At 42.9% G+C, this 20,041-nt stretch overlaps 1 protein-coding gene across 1 annotated transcript in view; it reads left to right on the forward strand.

The window, feature by feature from the left end:
- Positions 1-20,041, forward strand: part of LOC140411564 (ras-like protein family member 10B) — a 164,095-nt gene that overhangs the window by 15,715 nt on the left and 128,339 nt on the right. The gene's annotated exons all lie outside the window — the stretch shown is intronic.

A 20,041-nucleotide genomic window follows, 5' to 3' on the forward strand; every position in this document is an offset into this window, starting at 1 on the left:
TTTAGAGTAGATGTACGAGGCAAGTTTTTTACGCAGAGGGTAGTGGGTGCCTGGAACTCACTACCGGAGGAGGTAGTGGAGGCAGGGACGATAGGGACATTTAAGGGGCATCTTGACAAATATATGAATAGGATGGGAATAGAAGGATACGGACCCAGGAAGTGTAGAAGATTGTAGTTTAGTCGGGCAGTATGGTCGGCACGGGCTTGGAGGGCCGAAGGGCCTGTTCCTGTGCTGTACATTTCTTTGTTCTTTGTTCTTTGTTCTATACGGTCTGTTATATACAGGGCTTCTCTCTCTCTACAGTCTGTTATATACAGGGTCTCTCTCTCTCTGCAGTCTGTTATATACTGGGTTTGTCTCTCTCTGCAGTCTGTTACATACAGGGTCACTCTCTCTCTCTACGGTCTGTTATATACAGGGTCTCTCTCTCTAGTCTGTTATATACAGGGTCTCTCTCTCTCTCTCTACAGTCTGTTATATACAGGGTCTCTCTCTCTCTACAGTATGTTATATACAGGGTCTCTCTCTCTCTACAGTCTGTTATATACAGGGCCTCTCTCCCTCTACAGCCTGTATATACAGGGTCTCTCTCTCTCTCTCCAGTCTGTTATATACAGGGTCTCTCTCTCTCTACAGTCTGTTATATACAGGGTCTCTCTCTCTCTCTACAGTCTGTTATATACAGGGCCTCTCTCCCTCTACAGCCTGTATATACAGGGTCTCTCTCTCTCTCCAGTCTGTTATATACAGGGTCACTCTCTCACTACGGTCTGTTATATACTGGGTCTCTCTCTCTCTACAGTCTGTTATATACAGGGTCTCTCTCTCTAGTCTGTTATATACAGGGTCTCTCTCTCTCTACAGTCTGTTGTATACAGGGCCCCTCTCTCTCTCTACAGTCTGTTATATACAGGGTCTCTCTCTCTCTCTCTACACTCTGTTATATACAGGGTTTCTCTCTCTCTCTACAGTCTGTTATATACAGGGTCTCTCTCTCTCTACAGTCTGTTATATACAGGGTCTCTCTCCCTCTACAGTCTGTTATATACAGGGTCTCTCTCTCTATTCTGTTATATACAGGGTCTCTCTCTCTCTACAGTCTGTTACATACAGTGTCTCTCTCTCTCTCTACAGTCTGTTATAGGCAGGGCCTCTCTCTCTCTACAGTCTGTTAAATACAGGGTCTCTCTCTCGCTACAATCTGTTATATAGAGGGTCTCTCTCTCTCTCTACAGTCTGTTATATACAGGGACTCTCACTCTACAGTCTGTTATATACAGGGTCTCTCTCTCTATTCTGTTATATACAGGGTCTCTCTCTCTCTACAGTCTGTTATATACAGGGTCTCTCTCTCTCTACAGTCTGTTATATACAGAGTCTCTCTCTCTCTACAGTCTGTTATATACAGGGTCTCTCTCTCTCTCTCTCTACAGTCTGTTATGTACAGGGTCTCTCTCTCTCTACAGTCTGTCTCTCTCTCTCTACAGTCTGTTATATACAGGGTCTCTCTCTCTATTCTGTTATATACAGGGTCTCTCTCTCTCTACAGTCTGTTATATACAGGGTCTCTCTCTCTCTCTACAGTCTGTTATATACAGGGCCTCTCTCTCTCTCTCTCTACAGTCTGTTATATACAGGGTCTCTCTCTCTCTCTACAGTCTGTTATATACAGGGTCTCTCTCTCTATACGGTCTGTTATATACAGGGTCTCTCTCTCTATACGGTCTGTTATATACAGGGCTTCTCTCTCTCTACAGTCTGTTATATACAGGGTCTCTCTCTCTCTGCAGTCTGTTATATACTGGGTTTGTCTCTCTCTGCAGTCTGTTACATACAGGGTCACTCTCTCTCTCTACGGTCTGTTATATACAGGGTCTCTCTCTCTAGTCTGTTATATACAGGGTCTCTCTCTCTCTCTCTACAGTCTGTTATATACAGGGTCTCTCTCTCTCTACAGTATGTTATATACAGGGTCTCTCTCTCTCTACAGTCTGTTATATACAGGGCCTCTCTCCCTCTACAGCCTGTATATACAGGGTCTCTCTCTCTCCAGTCTGTTATATACAGGGTCTCTCTCTCTCTACAGTCTGTTATATACAGGGTCTCTCTCTCTCTCTACAGTCTGTTATATACAGGGCCTCTCTCCCTCTACAGCCTGTATATACAGGGTCTCTCTCTCTCTCTCCAGTCTGTTATATACAGGGTCACTCTCTCACTACGGTCTGTTATATACTGGGTCTCTCTCTCTCTACAGTCTGTTATATACAGGGTCTCTCTCTCTAGTCTGTTATATACAGGGTCTCTCTCTCTCTACAGTCTGTTGTATACAGGGCCCCTCTCTCTCTCTACAGTCTGTTATATACAGGGTCTCTCTCTCTCTCTCTACACTCTGTTATATACAGGGTTTCTCTCTCTCTCTACAGTCTGTTATATACAGGGTCTCTCTCTCTCTACAGTCTGTTATATACAGGGTCTCTCTCTCTCCACAGTCTGTTATATACAGGGTCTCACTCTCTCTCTACAGTCTGTTATATACAGGGTCTCTCTCTCTCTCTACAGTCTGTTATATACAGGGTCTCTCTCTCTCTACAGTCTGTTATATACAGGGTCTCTCTCCCTCTCTCTGCAGTCTGTTATATACAGGGTCTCTCTCTCTCTCTACAGTCTGTTATATACAGGGTCTCACTCTCTCTCTCTACAGTCTGTTATATACAGGGTCTCTCTCTCTCTCTCTACAGTCTGTTAAAGACAGGGTCTCTCTCTCTCTCTCTCTCTACAGTCTGTTATATACAGGGTCCCTCTCTCTCTCTACAGTCTGTGAAATACAGGGTCTCTCTCTCTCTCGACACTCTTATATACAGGGTTTCTCTCTCTCTCTACAGTCTGTTATATACAGGGTCTCTCTCTCTCTACAGTCTGTTACATACAGGGTCTCTCTCTCTCTCTCTCTACAGTCTGTTATATACAGGGTCTCTCTCTCTCTCTCTACAGTCTGTTATATACGGGGTCTCTCTCTCTCTCTACACTCTGTTATATACAGGGTTTCTCTCTCTCCCTACAGTCTGTTATATACAGGGTCTCTCTCTCTCTCTACACTCTGTTATATACAGGGTTTCTCTCTCTCTCTACAGTCTGTTATATACAGGGTCTCTCTCTCCCTACAGTCTGTTATATACAGGGTCTCTCTCTCTCTCTCTCTACAGCCTGTTATATACAGGGTCTCTCTCTCTCTCTACACTCTGTTATATACAGGGTCTCTCTCTCCAGTCTGTTATATAAAGGTTCTCTCTCTCTCTACAGTCTGTTATATACATTATATACAGGGTCTCTCTCTCTCTACAGTCTGCTATATACAGGGTCTCTCTCTCTCTCTCTCTCTACAGTCTGTTATACACAGGGTCTCTCTCTCTCTCTACAGTCTGTTATATACAGGGTCTCTATCACTACAGTCTGTTATGTACAGGGTCTCTCTCTCTCTGCAGTCTGTTATATACAGGGCCTCTCTCTACAGTCTGTTATATACAGGGTCTCTATCTCTCTACAGTCTGTTATATACAGGGTCTCTCTCTCTCTACAGTCTGTTATATACTGGGTTTGTCTCACTCTACAGTTTGTTATATACAGAGTCTCTCTCTCTCTACGGTCTGTTATATACTGGGTCTCACTCTCTCAACAGTCTGTTATACACATGGTCTCTCTCTCTAGTCTGTTATGTACAGTGTCTCCCTCTCTCTCTACAGTCTGTTTTATACAGGTCCTCTCTCTCTAATCTGTTATATTCAGGGTCTCTCTCTCTCTACAGTCTGTTGTATACAGGGCCCCTCTCTCTCTACAGTCTGTTATATACAGGGTCTCTCTCTCTCTACAGTCTGTTAAAAACAGGGTCTCTCTCTCTCTCTCTACAGTCTGTTATATAAAGGGTCTCTCTCTCTCTACAGTCTGTTATATACAGGGTCTCTCTCTCTCTCTACAGCCTGTTATATACAGGGTCTCTCTCTCTCTACAGACTGTTATATACAGGGTCTCTCTCTCTCTCTCTCTCTACAGTCTGTTATATACAGGGTCTCTCTCTCTCTCTACAGTCTGTTATATACAGGGTCTCTCTCTCTCTCTACACACTGTTATATACAGGGTTTTTCTCTCTCTCTACAGTCTGTTATATACAGGGTCTCTCTCTCTCTACAGTCTGTTATATACAGGGTCTCTCTCTCTCTCTACACTCTGTTATATACAGGGTTTCTCTCTCTTCTACAGTCTGTTACATACAGGGTCTCTCTCTCTCTCTCTACAGTCTGTTATATACAGGATCTCTCTCTCTCTACAGTCTGTTATTTCGAGGGTCTCTCTCTCTCTCTCTACAGTCTGTTATATACAGGGTCTCTCTCTCTCTCTCTACAGTCTGTTATATACAGGGTCTCTCTCTCTCTCTACAGTCTGTTATATACAGGGTCTCTCTCTCTCTCTCTACAGTCTGTTATATACAGGGTCTCTCTCTCTCTCTCTACAGTCTGTTATATACAGGGTCCCTCTCTCTCTCTACAGTCTGTTATATACAGGGTCTCTCTCTCTCTACACTCTTATATACAGGGTTTCTCTCTCTCTCTACAGTCTGTTATATACTGGGTTTGTCTCTCTCTGCAGTCTGTTATATACAGGTTCTCTCTCTCTATACGGTCTGTTATATACTGGGTCTCTCTCTCTCTCTACACTCTGTTATATACAGGGACTCTCTCACACTCTACAGTCTGTTATGTACAGGGTCTCTCTCTCTCTCTACAGTCTGTTATATACAGGGCCTCTCTCGACAGTCTGTTATATACAGGGCCTCTCTCTCTCTCTACAGTCTGTTAAAGACAGGATCTCTCTCTCTCTACAGTCTGTTATATACAGGGTCTCTCTCTCTCTCTACAGTCTGTTTTATACAGGTCCTCTCTCTCTAATCTGTTATATTCAGGGTCTCTCTCTCTCTACAGTCTGTTATATACAGGGTCTCTCTCTCTCTCTACAGTCTGTTAAAAACAGGGTATCTCTCTCTCTCTACAGTCTGTTATATAAAGGGTCTCTCTCTCTCTCTACAGTCTGTTATATACAGGGTCTCTCTCTCTCTCTCTACAGTCTGTTATATACAGGGTCTCTCTCTCTCTACAGACTTTTATATACAGGGTCTCTCTCTCTCTCTCTCTACAGTCTGTTATATACAGGGTCTCTCTCTCTCTACAGTCTGTTATATACAGGGTCTCTCTCTCTCTACAGTCTGTTATATACAGGGTCTCTCTCTCTCTACAGTCTGTTATATACAGGGTCTCTCTCTCTCTCTACAGTCTGTTATATACAGGGTCTCTGTCTCTCTCTACACTCTGTTTTATACAGGGTTTCTCTCTCTCTCTACAGTCTGTTATATACAGGGTCTCTCTCTCTCTACAGTCTGTTATATACAGGGTCTCTCTCTACACTCTGTTATATACAGGGTTTCTCTCTCTCTCTACAGTATGTTATATACAGGGTCTCTCTCTCTCCACAGTCTGTTATATACAGGGTCTCTCTCTCTCTACAGTCTGTTATATACAGGGTCTCTCTCTCTCTACAGTCTGTTATATACAGGGTTTTCTCTCTCTCTCTCTACAGTATGTTATATACAGTGTCTCTCTCTCTCTACAGTCTGTTATGTACAGGGTCTCTCTCTCTCTCTCTACAGTCTGTTATATACAGGGTCTCTCTCTCTCTCTCTACAGTCTGTTATATACGGGGTCTCTCTCTCTCTATCTGCAGTCTGTTATATACAGGGTCTCTCTCTCTCTCTCTCTACAGTCTGTTATATACAGGGTCTCTCTCTCTCTACAGTCTGTTATAGACAGGGTCTCTCTCTCTCTCTACACTCTGTTATATACAGGGTTTCTCTCTCTCTCTACAGTCTGTTATATACAGGGTCTCTCTCTCTCTACAGTCTGTTATATACAGGGTCTCTCTCTCTCTACAGTCTGTTATATACAGGGTCTCTCTCTCTCTCTACAGTCTGTTATATACAGGGTCTCTCTCTCTCTCTCTACAGTCTGTTATATACAGGGTCTCTCTCTCTATACGGTCTGTTATATACTGGGTCTCTCTCTCTCTACAGTTGGTTATATACATGGTCTCTCTCTCTTGTCTGTTATATACAGGGTCTCTCTCTCTCTCTACAGTCTGTTATATACAGGGCCTCTCTCTCTCTCTACAGTCTGTTATATACAGGGCCTCTCTCTCTCTACAGTCTGTTATATACAGGGTCTCTCTCTCTCTACAGTCTGTTATATACTGGGTCTCTCTCTCTCTACAGTCTGTTATATACAGGGTCTCTCTCTCTATACAGTCTGTTATATACAGGGTCTCTCGCTCTCTCTCTACAGTCTCTTATATACAGGGCCTCTCTCTCTCTACAGTCTGTTATATACAGGGTCTCTCTCTCTCTCTACAGTCTGTTATATAATGGGTCTCTCTCTCTCTACAGTCTGTTATATACAGAGTCTCTCTCTCTCTATGGTCTGTTATATACTGGGTCTCTCTCTCTCTACAGTCTGTCATATACAGGGTCTCTCTCTCTAGTCTGTTATATACAGGGTCTCTCTCTCTCTCTACAGTCTGTTATATACAGGGTCTCTCTCTCTAGTCTGTTATATACAGGGTATCTCTCTCTCTACAGTCTGTTATATACAGGGTCTCTCTCTCTCTACAGTCTGTTATATACAGGGTTTCTCTCTCTCTCTACAGTCTGTTATATACAGGGCCTCTCTCTCTCTACAGTCTGTTAAATACAGGGTCTCTCTCTGCAGTCTGTTATATACTGGGTCTCTCTCTCTCTACAGTCTGTTATATACAGGGTCTCTCTCTCTCTACAGTCTGTTATATACAGGGTCTCTCTCTCTCTCTACAGTCTGTTATATACAGGGTCTCTCTCTCTCTCTCTCTACAGTCTGTTATATACAGGGTCTCTCTCTCTCTCTACAGTCTGTTATATACAGGGTCTCTCTCTCTCTCTCTACAGTCTGTTATATACAGGGTCTCTCTCTCTCTACAGTCTGTTATATACAGGGTCTCTCTCTCTCTACAATCTGTTATATACAGGGTCCCTCTCTCTCTCTACAGTCTGTTATATACAGGGTCTCTCTCTCTCTACAGTCTGTTATATACAGGGTCTCTCTCTCTCTCTACACTCTGTTATATACAGGGTTTCTCTCTCTTCTACAGTCTGTTATATACAGGGTCTCTCTCTCTCTACAGTCTGTTATATACAGGGTCTCTCTCTCTCTCTCTACAGTCTGTTATATACAGGGTCTCTCTCTCTCTCTCTACAGTCTGTTATATACAGGGTCTCTCTCTCTCTCTACAGTCTGTTATATACAGGGTCTCTCTCTCTCTCTCTCTCTTCAGTCTGTTATATACAGGGTCTCTCTCTCTCTCTACAGTCTGTTATATACAGGGTCTCTCTCTCTCTCTACAGTCTGTTATATACAGGGTCTCTCTCTCTCTACACTCTTCTATACAGGGTTTCTCTCTCTCTCTACAGTCTGTTATATACTGGGTTTGTCTCTCTCTGCAGTCTGTTATATACAGGTTCTCCCTCTCTATACGGTCTGTTATATACTGGGTCTCTCTCTCTCTCTACACTCTGTTATATACAGGGCCTCTCTCTCACTCTACAGTCTGTTATGTACAGGGTCTCTCTCTCTCTCTACAGTCTGTTATTTACAGGGCCTCTCTCGACAGTCTGTTATATACAGGGCCTTTCTCTCTCTACAGTCTGTTATATACAGGGTCTCTCTCTCTCTACGGTCTGTTATATACATGGTCTCTCTCTCTCTCTCTACAGTTTGTTATATACAGGGTCTATCTCTCTCTACAGTCTGTTAAATACAGGGTCTCTCTCTCTCTACGGTCAGTTATATACATGGTCTCTCTCTCTAGTCTGTTATATACAGGGTCTCTCTCTCTCTCTACAGTCTGTTTTATACAGGTCCTCTCTCTCTAATCTGTTATATTCAGGGTCTCTCTCTCTCTACAGTCTGTTGTATACAGGGCCCCTCTCTCTCTACAGTCTGTTATATACAGGGTCTCTCTCTCTCTCTACAGTCTGTTAAAAACAGGGTATCTCTCTCTCTCTACAGTCTGTTATATACAGGGTCTCTCTCTCTCTCTACAGTCTGTTAAAAACAGGGTCTCTCTCTCTCTCTACAGTCTGTTATATACAGGGTCTCTCTCTCTCTACAGTCTGTTATATACAGGGTCTCTCTCTCTCTACAGACTGTTATATACAGGGTCTCTCTCTCTCTATCTCTCTCTAGTCTGTTATATACAGGGTCTCTCTCTCTCTCTACAGTCTGTTACATACAGGGTCTCTGTCTCTCTCTACACTCTGTTATATACAGGGTTTCTCTCTCTCTCTACAGTCTGTTATATACAGGGTCTCTCTCTCTCTACAGTCTGTTATATACAGGGTCTCTCTCTCTCTCTACACTCTGTTATATACAGGGTTTCTCTCTCTCTCTACAGTCTTTTATATACAGGGTCTCTCTCTCTCTACAGTCTGTTATATACAGGGTCTCTCTCTCTCTACAGTCTGTTATATACAGGGTCTCTCTCTCTCTCTACAGTCTGTTACATACAGGGTCTCTCTCTCTCTCTCTACAGTCTGTTATATACAGTGTCTCTCTCTCTCTACTGTCTGTTATATACAGGGTCTCTCTCTCTCTACAGTCTGTTATATACAGGATCTCTCTCTCTCTCTCTACAGTCTGTTATATACAGGGTCTCTCTCTCTCTCTCTACAGTCTGTTATATACAGGGTCTCTCTCTCTCTCTATACGGTCTGTTATATACTGGGTCTCTCTCTCTCTACAGTTGGTTATATACATGGTCTCTCTCTCTCTACAGTCTGTTATATACTGGGTCTCTCTCTCTCTACAGTCTGTTATATACAGGGTCTCTCTCTCTACAGTCTGTTATATACAGGGTCTCTCTCTCTCTCTCTACAGTCTCTTATATACAGAGCCTCTCTCTCTCTACAGTCTGTTATATACAGGGTCTCTCTCTCTCTCTACAGTCTGTTATATACAGGGTCTCTCTCTCTCTACAGTCTGTTATATACAGAGACTCTCTCTCTATGGTCTGTTATATACTGGGTCTCTCTCTCTCTACAGTCTGTCATATACAGGGTCTCTCTCAATAGTCTGTTATATACAGGGTCTCTCTCTCTACAGTCTGTTATATACAGGGTCTCTCTCTCTCTCTACAGTCTCTTATATACAGAGCCTCTCTCTCTCTACAGTCTGTTATATACAGGGTCTCTCTCTCTCTCTACAGTCTGTTATATACAGGGTCTCTCTCTCTCTACAGTCTGTTATATACAGAGACTCTCTCTCTATGGTCTGTTATATACTGGGTCTCTCTCTCTCTACAGTCTGTCATATACAGGGTCTCTCTCAATAGTCTGTTATATACAGGGTCTCTCTCTACAGTCTGTTATATACAGGGTATCTCTCTCTCTACAGTCTGTTGTATGCAGGGCCTCTCTCTCTCTACTGTCTGTTATATACAGGGTCTCTCTCTCTCTCTACACTCTGTTATATACAGGGTTTCTCTCTCTCTCTACAGTCTGTTATATACAGGGCCTCTCTCTCTCTACAGTCTGTTATATACAGGGTCTCTCTCTCTACAGTCTGTTATATACTGGGTCTCTCTCTCTACAGTCTGTTATATACAGGGTCTCTCTCTCTCTCTACAGTCTGTTATATACAGGGTCTCTCTCTCACTCTACAGTCTGTTATATACAGGGTCTCTCTCTCTCTCTCTCTCTCTCTTCAGTCTGTTATATACAGGGTCTCTCTCTCTCTCTACAGTCTGTTATATACAGGGTCTCTCTCTCTCTCTACAGTCTGTTATATACAGGGTCTCTCTCTCTCTACACTCTTCTATACAGGGTTTCTCTCTCTCTCTACAGTCTGTTATATACTGGGTTTGTCTCTCTCTGCAGTCTGTTATATACAGGTTCTCCCTCTCTATACGGTCTGTTATATACTGGGTCTCTCTCTCTCTCTACACTCTGTTATATACAGGGCCTCTCTCTCACTCTACAGTCTGTTATGTACAGGGTCTCTCTCTCTCTCTACAGTCTGTTATTTACAGGGCCTCTCTCGACAGTCTGTTATATACAGGGCCTTTCTCTCTCTACAGTCTGTTATATACAGGGTCTATCTCTCTCTACAGTCTGTTATATACAGGGTCTCTCACTCTCTACAGTCTGTTATATACAGGGTCTCTCTCTCTCTCTACAGTCTGTTTTATACAGGTCCTCTCTCTCTAATCTGTTATATTCAGGGTCTCTCTCTCTCTACAGTCTGTTGTATACAGGGCCCCTCTCTCTCTACAGTCTGTTATATACAGGGTCTCTCTCTCTCTCTACAGTCTGTTAAAAACAGGGTATCTCTCTCTCTCTACAGTCTGTTATATAAAGGGTCTCTCTCTCTCTCTACAGTCTGTTATATACAGGGTCTCTCTCATTCTACAGTCTGTTATATACAGGGTCTCTCCCTCTCTACAGACTGTTATATACAGGGTCTCTCTCTCTCTCTCTCTCTCCAGTCTGTTATATACAGGGTCTCTCTCTCTCTCTACAGTCTGTTATATACAGGGTCTCTCTCTCTCTCTACAGTCTGTTACATACAGGGTCTCTGTCTCTCTCTACACTCTGTTATATACAGGGTTTCTCTCTCTCTCTACAGTCTGTTATATACAGGGTCTCTCTCTCTCTACAGTCTGTTATATACAGGGTCTCTCTCTCTCTCTACACTCTGTTATATACAGGGTTTCTCTCTCTCTCTACAGTCTTTTATATACAGGGTCTCTCTCTCTCTACAGTCTGTTATATACAGGGTCTCTCTCTCTCTACAGTCTGTTATATACAGGGTCTCTCTCTCTCTACAGTCTGTTATATACAGGGTCTCTCTCTCTCTCTACACTCTGTTATATACAGGGTTTCTCTCTCTCTCTACAGTCTTTTATATACAGGGTCTCTCTCTCTCTACAGTCTGTTATATACAGGGTCTCTCTCTCTCTACAGTCTGTTATATACAGGGTCTCTCTCTCTCTCTACAGTCTGTTACATACAGGGTCTCTCTCTCTCTCTCTACAGTCTGTTATATACAGTGTCTCTCTCTCTCTACTGTCTGTTATATACAGGGTCTCTCTCTCTCTACAGTCTGTTATATACAGGATCTCTCTCTCTCTCTCTACAGTCTGTTATATACAGGGTCTCTCTCTCTCTCTCTACAGTCTGTTATATACAGGGTCTCTCTCTCTCTCTATACGGTCTGTTATATACTGGGTCTCTCTCTCTCTACAGTTGGTTATATACATGGTCTCTCTCTCTCTACAGTCTGTTATATACTGGGTCTCTCTCTCTCTACAGTCTGTTATATACAGGGTCTCTCTCTCTACAGTCTGTTATATACAGGGTCTCTCTCTCTCTCTCTACAGTCTCTTATATACAGCGCCTCTCTCTCTCTACAGTCTGTTATATACAGGGTCTCTCTCTCTCTCTACAGTCTGTTATATACAGGGTCTCTCTCTCTCTACAGTCTGTTATATACAGAGACTCTCTCTCTATGGTCTGTTATATACTGGGTCTCTCTCTCTCTACAGTCTGTCATATACAGGGTCTCTCTCAATAGTCTGTTATATACAGGGTCTCTCTCTCTACAGTCTGTTATATACAGGGTCTCTCTCTCTCTCTACAGTCTCTTATATACAGAGCCTCTCTCTCTCTACAGTCTGTTATATACAGGGTCTCTCTCTCTCTCTACAGTCTGTTATATACAGGGTCTCTCTCTCTCTACAGTCTGTTATATACAGAGACTCTCTCTCTATGGTCTGTTATATACTGGGTCTCTCTCTCTCTACAGTCTGTCATATACAGGGTCTCTCTCAATAGTCTGTTATATACAGGGTCTCTCTCTACAGTCTGTTATATACAGGGTATCTCTCTCTCTACAGTCTGTTGTATGCAGGGCCTCTCTCTCTCTACTGTCTGTTATATACAGGGCCTCTCTCTCTCTACAGTCTGTTATATACAGGGTCTCTCTCTCTACAGTCTGTTATATACTGGGTCTCTCTCTCTACAGTCTGTTATATACAGGGTCTCTCTCTCTCTCTACAGTCTGTTATATACAGGGTCTCTCTCTCACTCTACAGTCTGTTATATACAGGGTCTCTCTCTCTCTCTCTCTCTTCAGTCTGTTATATACAGGGTCTCTCTCTCTCTCTACAGTCTGTTATATACAGGGTCTCTCTCTCTCTCTACAGTCTGTTATATACAGGGTCTCTCTCTCTCTACACTCTTCTATACAGGGTTTCTCTCTCTCTCTACAGTCTGTTATATACTGGGTTTGTCTCTCTCTGCAGTCTGTTATATACAGGTTCTCCCTCTCTATACGGTCTGTTATATACTGGGTCTCTCTCTCTCTCTACACTCTGTTATATACAGGGCCTCTCTCTCACTCTACAGTCTGTTATGTACAGGGTCTCTCTCTCTCTCTACAGTCTGTTATTTACAGGGCCTCTCTCGACAGTCTGTTATATACAGGGCCTTTCTCTCTCTACAGTCTGTTATATACAGGGTCTATCTCTCTCTACAGTCTGTTATATACAGGGTCTCTCACTCTCTACAGTCTGTTATATACAGGGTCTCTCTCTCTCTCTACAGTCTGTTTTATACAGGTCCTCTCTCTCTAATCTGTTATATTCAGGGTCTCTCTCTCTCTACAGTCTGTTGTATACAGGGCCCCTCTCTCTCTACAGTCTGTTATATACAGGGTCTCTCTCTCTCTCTACAGTCTGTTAAAAACAGGGTATCTCTCTCTCTCTACAGTCTGTTATATAAAGGGTCTCTCTCTCTCTCTACAGTCTGTTATATACAGGGTCTCTCTCATTCTACAGTCTGTTATATACAGGGTCTCTCCCTCTCTACAGACTGTTATATACAGGGTCTCTCTCTCTCTCTCTCTCTCCAGTCTGTTATATACAGGGTCTCTCTCTCTCTCTACAGTCTGTTATATACAGGGTCTCTCTCTCTCTCTACAGTCTGTTACATACAGGGTCTCTGTCTCTCTCTACAGTCTGTTATATACAGGGTCTCTCTCTCTCTCTACAGTCTGTTACATACAGGGTCTCTCTCTCTCTCTACAGTCTGTTATATACAGGGTTTCTCTCTCTCTCTACAGTCTGTTATATCCAGGGTCTCTCTCTCTCTACAGTCTGTTATATACAGGGTCTCTCTCTCTCTCTACACTCTGTTATATACAGGGTTTCTCTCTCTCTCTACAGTCTTTTATATACAGGGTCTCTCTCTCTCTACAGTCTGTTATATACAGGGTCTCTCTCTCTCTACAGTCTGTTATATACAGGGTCTCTCTCTCTCTCTACAGTCTGTTATATACAGGGTCTCTCTCTCTCTCTCTACAGTCTGTTATATACAGTGTCTCTCTCTCTCTACTGTCTGTTATATACAGGGTCTCTCTCTCTCTACAGTCTGTTATATACAGGATCTCTCTCTCTCTCTCTACAGTCTGTTATATACAGGGTCTCTCTCTCTCTCTCTACAGTCTGTTATATACAGGGTCTCTCTCTCTCTCTATACGGTCTGTTATATACTGGGTCTCTCTCTCTCTACAGTTGGTTATATACATGGTCTCTCTCTCTTGTCTGTTATATACAGGGCCTCTCTCTCTCTCTACAGTCTGTTATATACAGGGCCTCTCTCTCTCTACAGTCTGTTATATACAGGGTCTCTCTCTCTCTACAGTCTGTTATATACGGGGTCTCTCTCTCTCTACAGTCTGTTATATACAGGGTCTCTCTCTCTCTACAGTCTGTTATATACAGGGTCTCTCTCTCTCTCTCTACAGTCTCTTATATACAGAGCCTCTCTCTCTCTACAGTCTGTTATATACAGGGTCTCTCTCTCTCTCTACAGTCTGTTATATACAGGGTCTCTCTCTCTCTACAGTCTGTTATATACAGAGACTCTCTCTCTATGGTCTGTTATATACTGGGTCTCTCTCTCTCTACAGTCTGTCATATACAGGGTCTCTCTCAATAGTCTGTTATATACAGGGTCTCTCTCTCTCTACAGTCTGTTATATACAGGGTCTCTCTCTCTCTCTCTACAGTCTCTTATATACAGAGCCTCTCTCTCTCTACAGTCTGTTATATACAGGGTCTCTCTCTCTCTCTACAGTCTGTTATATACAGGGTCTCTCTCTCTCTACAGTCTGTTATATACAGAGACTCTCTCTCTATGGTCTGTTATATACTGGGTCTCTCTCTCTCTACAGTCTGTCATATACAGGGTCTCTCTCAATAGTCTGTTATATACAGGGTCTCTCTCTACAGTCTGTTATATACAGGGTATCTCTCTCTCTACAGTCTGTTGTATGCAGGGCCTCTCTCTCTCTACTGTCTGTTATATACAGGGTCTCTCTCTCTCTCTACAGTCTGTTTTATACAGGTCCTCTCTCTCTAATCTGTTATATTCAGGGTCTCTCTCTCTCTACAGTCTGTTGTATACAAGGCCCCTCTCTCTCTACAGTCTGTTATATACAGGGTCTCTCTCTCTCTCTACAGTCTGTTAAAAACAGGGTATCTCTCTCTCTCTACAGTCTGTTATATAAAGGGTCTCTCTCTCTCTACAGTCTGTTATATACAGGGTCTCTCTCATTCTACAGTCTGTTATATACAGGGTCTCTCTCTCTCTACAGACTGTTATATACAGGGTCTCTCTCTCTCTCTCTCTCTCCAGTCTGTTATATACAGGGTCTCTCTCTCTCTCTACAGTCTGTTACATACAGGGTCTCTGTCTCTCTCTACACTCTGTTATATACAGGGTTTCTCTCTCTCTCTACAGTCTGTTATATACAGGGTCTCTCTCTCTCTACAGTCTGTTATATACAGGGTCTCTCTCTCTCTCTACACTCTGTTATATACAGGGTTTCTCTCTCTCTCTACAGTCTTTTATATACAGGGTCTCTCTCTCTCTACAGTCTGTTATATACAGGGTCTCTCTCTCTCTACAGTCTGTTATATACAGGGTCTCTCTCTCTCTCTACAGTCTGTTATATACAGGGTCTCTCTCTCTCTACAGTCTGTTATATACAGTGTCTCTCTCTCTCTACTGTCTGTTATATACAGGGTCTCTCTCTCTCTACAGTCTGTTATATACAGGATCTCTCTCTCTCTCTCTACAGTCTGTTATATACAGGGTCTCTCTCTCTCTCTCTACAGTCTGTTATATACAGGGTCTCTCTCTCTCTCTATACGGTCTGTTATATACTGGGTCTCTCTCTCTCTACAGTTGGTTATATACATGGTCTCTCTCTCTTGTCTGTTATATACAGGGTCTCTCTCTCTCTCTACAGTCTGTTATATACAGGGCCTCTCTCTCTCTCTACAGTCTGTTATATACAGGGCCTCTCTCTCTCTACAGTCTGTTATATACAGGGTCTCTCTCTCTCTACAGTCTGTTATATACTGGGTCTCTCTCTCTCTACAGTCTGTTATATACAGGGTCTCTCTCTCTCTACAGTCTGTTATATACAGGGTCTCTCTCTCTCTCTCTACAGTCTCTTATATACAGAGCCTCTCTCTCTCTACAGTCTGTTATATACAGGGTCTCTCTCTCTCTCTACAGTCTGTTATATACAGGGTCTCTCTCTCTCTACAGTCTGTTATATACAGAGACTCTCTCTCGATGGTCTGTTATATACTGGGTCTCTCTCTCTCTACAGTCTGTCATATACAGGGTCTCTCTCAATAGTCCGTTATATACAGGGTCTCTCTCTACAGTCTGTTATATACAGGGTATCTCTCTCTCTACAGTCTGTTGTATGCAGGGCCTCTCTCTCTCTACTGTCTGTTATATACAGGGTCTCTCTCTCTCTCTACACTCTGTTATATACAGGGTTTCTCTCTCTCTCTACAGTCTGTTATATACAGGGCCTCTCTCTCTCTACAGTCTGTTATATACAGGGTCTCTCTCTCTACAGTCTGTTATATACTGGGTCTCTCTCTCTCTACAGTCTGTTATATACAGGGTCTCTCTCTCTCTCTACAGTCTGTTATATACAGGGTCTCTCTCTCTCTCTCTACAGTCTGTTATATACAGGGTCTCTCTCTCTCTCTACAGTCTGTTATATACAGGGTCTCTCTCTCTCTCTCTACAGTCTGTTATATACAGGGTCTCTCTCTCTCTACAGTCTGTTATATACAGGGTCTCTCTCTCTCTCTCTCTCTACAGTCTGTTATATACAGGGTCCCTCTCTCTCTCTACAGTCTGTATATACAGGGTCTCTCTCTCTCTACAGTCTGTTATATACAGGGTCTCTCTCTCTCTCTACACTCTGTTATATACAGGGTTTCTCTCTCTTCTACAGTCTGTTGTATACAGGGTCTCTCTCTCTCTACAGTCTGTTATATACAGGGTCTCTCTCTCTCTACAGTCTGTTATATACAGGGTCTCTCTCTCTCTCTCTACAGTCTGTTATATGCAGGGTCTCTCTCTCTCTCTCTACAGTCTGTTATATACAGGGTCTCTCACTCTCTACAGTCTGTTATGTACAGGGTCTCTCTCTCTCTACAGTCTGTTATATACAGGGTCTCTCTCTCTCTCTCTACAGTCTGTTATATGCAGGGTCTCTCTCTCTCTCTCTCTACAGTCTGTTATATACAGGGTCCCTCTCTCTCTCTACAGTCTGTTATATACAGTGTCTCTCTCTCTCTACACTCTTATATACAGGGTTTCTATCTCTCTCTACAGTCTGTTATATACTGGGTTTGTCTCTCTCTGCAGTCTGTTCTTTACAGGGTCTCTCTCTCTATACGGTCTGTTATATACTGGGTCTCTCTCTCTCTCTCTACACTCTGTTATATACAGGGCCTCTCTCTCACTCTACAGACTGTTATGTACAGGGTCTCTCTCTCTCTCTACAGTCTGTTATATACTGGGTCTCTCTCTCTCTACAGTCTGTTATATACAGGGCCTCTCTCTCTATACAGTCTGTTATATACAGGGTCTCTCTCTCTCTCTCTACAGTCTCTTATATACAGAGCCTCTCTCTCTCTACAGTCTGTTATATACAGGGTCTCTCTCTCTCTCTACAGTCTGTTATATACAGGGTCTCTCTCTCTCTACAGTCTGTTATATACAGAGACTCTCTCTCTATGGTCTGTTATATACTGGGTCTCTCTCTCTCTACAGTCTGTCATATACAGGGTCTCTCTCAATAGTCTGTTATATACAGGGTCTCTCTCTACAGTCTGTTATATACAGGGTATCTCTCTCTCTACAGTCTGTTGTATGCAGGGCCTCTCTCTCTCTACTGTCTGTTATATACAGGGTCTCTCTCTCTACACTCTGTTATATACAGGGTTTCTCTCTCTCTCTACAGTCTGTTATATACAGGGCCTCTCTCTCTCTACAGTCTGTTATATACAGGGTCTCTCTCTCTACAGTCTGTTATATACTGGGTCTCTCTCTCTCTACAGTCTGTTATATACAGGGTCTCTCTCTCTCTCTACAGTCTGTTATATACAGGGTCTCTCTCTCTCTCTCTACAGTCTGTTATGTACAGGGTCTCTCTCTCTCTCTACAGTCTGTTATATACAGGGTCTCTCTCTCTCTCTCTACAGTCTGTTATATACAGGGTCTCTCTCTCTCTACAGTCTGTTATATACAGGGTCTCTCTCTCTCTCTCTCTCTACAGTCTGTTATATACAGGGTCCCTCTCTCTCTCTACAGTCTGTATATACAGGGTCTCTCTCTCTCTACAGTCTGTTATATACAGGGTCTCTCTCTCTCTCTACACTCTGTTATATACAGGGTTTCTCTCTCTTCTACAGTCTGTTGTATACAGGGTCTCTCTCTCTCTACAGTCTGTTATATACAGGGTCTCTCTCTCTCTACAGTCTGTTATATACAGGGTCTCTCTCTCTCTCTCTACAGTCTGTTATATGCAGGGTCTCTCTCTCTCTCTCTACAGTCTGTTATATACAGGGTCTCTCACTCTCTACAGTCTGTTATGTACAGGGTCTCTCTCTCTCTCTACAGTCTGTTATATACAGGGTCTCTCTCTCTCTCTCTACAGTCTGTTATATACAGGGTCTCTCTCTCTCTCTACAGTCTGTTATATACAGGGTCTCTCTCTCTCTACAGTCTGTTATATAAAGGGTCTCTCTCTCTCTCTCTCTCTACAGTCTGTTATATACAGGGTCCCTCTCTCTCTCTACAGTCTGTTATATACAGGGTCTGTCTCTCTCTACACTCTTATATACAGGGTTTCTATCTCTCTCTACAGTCTGTTATATACTGGGTTTGTCTCTCTCTGCAGTCTGTTCTTTACAGGGTCTCTCTCTCTATACGGTCTGTTATATACTGGGTCTCTCTCTCTCTCTCTACACTCTGTTATATACAGGGCCTCTCTCTCACTCTACAGACTGTTATGTACAGGGTCTCTCTCTCTCTCTACAGTCTGTTATATACAGTCTCTCTCTCTCTCTCTACAGTCGGTTATATACAGGGCCTCTCTCTCTACAGTCTGTTATATACAGGGCCTTTCTCTCTCTACAGTCTGTTATATACAGGGTCTCTCACTCTCTACAGTCTGTTATATACTGGGTTTGTCTCTCTCTACAGTTTGTTATATACAGGGTCTCTCTCTCTCTACGGTCTGTTATATACTGGGTCTCTCTCTCTCTACAGTCAGTTATATACATGGTCTCTCTCTCTAGTCTGTTATATACAGGGTCTCTCTCTCTCTCTACAGTCTGTTATATACAGGGCCTCTCTCTCTAATCTGTTATATTCAGGGTCTCTCTCTCTCTACAGTCTGTTGTATACAGGGTCTCTCTCTCTCTCTACAGTCTGTTTTATACAGGTCCTCTCTCTCTAATCTGTTATATACAGGGCCTCTCTCTCTAATCTGTTATATTCAGGGTTTCTCTCTCTCTACAGTCTGTTATATACAGGGTCTCTCTCTCTCTCTACAGTCTGTTTTATACAGGTCCTCTCTCTCTAATCTATTATATACAGGGCCTCTCTCTCTCTACAGTCTGTTATATACAGGGTCTCTCTCTCTCTACAGTCTGTTATATACTGGGTCTCTCTCTCTCTACAGTCTGTTAAAAACAGGGTCTCTCTCTCTATACAGTCTGTTATATACAGGGTCTCTCTCTCTCTCTCTACAGTCTCTTATATACAGGGCCTCTCTCTCTCTACAGTCTGTTATATACAGGGTCTCTCTCTCTCTCTACAGTCTGTTATATAATGGGTCTCTCTCTCTCTACAGTCTGTTATATACAGAGTCTCTCTCTCTCTATGGTCTGTTATATACTGGGTCTCTCTCTCTCTACAGTCTGTCATATACAGGGTCTCTCTCTCTAGTCTGTTATATACAGGGTCTCTCTCTCTCTCTACTGTCTGTTATATACAGGGTCTCTCTCTCTAGTCTGTTATATACAGGGTATCTCTCTCTCTACAGACTGTTATATACAGGGTCTCTCTCTCTCTACAGTCTGTTATATACAGGGTTTCTCTCTCTCTCTACAGTCTGTTATATACAGGGCCTCTCTCTCTCTACAGTCTGTTATATACAGGGTCTCTCTCTCTCTACAGTCTGTTATATACTGGGTCTCTCTCTCTCTACAGTCTGTTATATACAGGGTCTCTCTCTCTCTACAGTCTGTTATATACAGGGTCTCTCTCTCTCTCTACAGTCTGTTATATATAGGGTCTCTCTCTCTCTCTCTCTACAGTCTGTTATATACAGGGTCTCTCTCTCTCTACAGTCTGTTATATACAGGGTCTCTCTCTCTCTCTCTACAGTCTGTTATATACAGGGTCTCTCTCTCTCTACAGTCTGTTATATACAGGGTCTCTCTCTCTCTCTGTCTCTACAATCTGTTATATACGGGGTCCCTCTCTCTCTCTACAGTCTGTTATATACAGGGCCTCTCTCTCTCT

This window comes from Scyliorhinus torazame, chromosome 4 (genome assembly GCF_047496885.1).
Source record: "Scyliorhinus torazame isolate Kashiwa2021f chromosome 4, sScyTor2.1, whole genome shotgun sequence".
Taxonomy (NCBI): domain Eukaryota; kingdom Metazoa; phylum Chordata; class Chondrichthyes; order Carcharhiniformes; family Scyliorhinidae; genus Scyliorhinus; species Scyliorhinus torazame.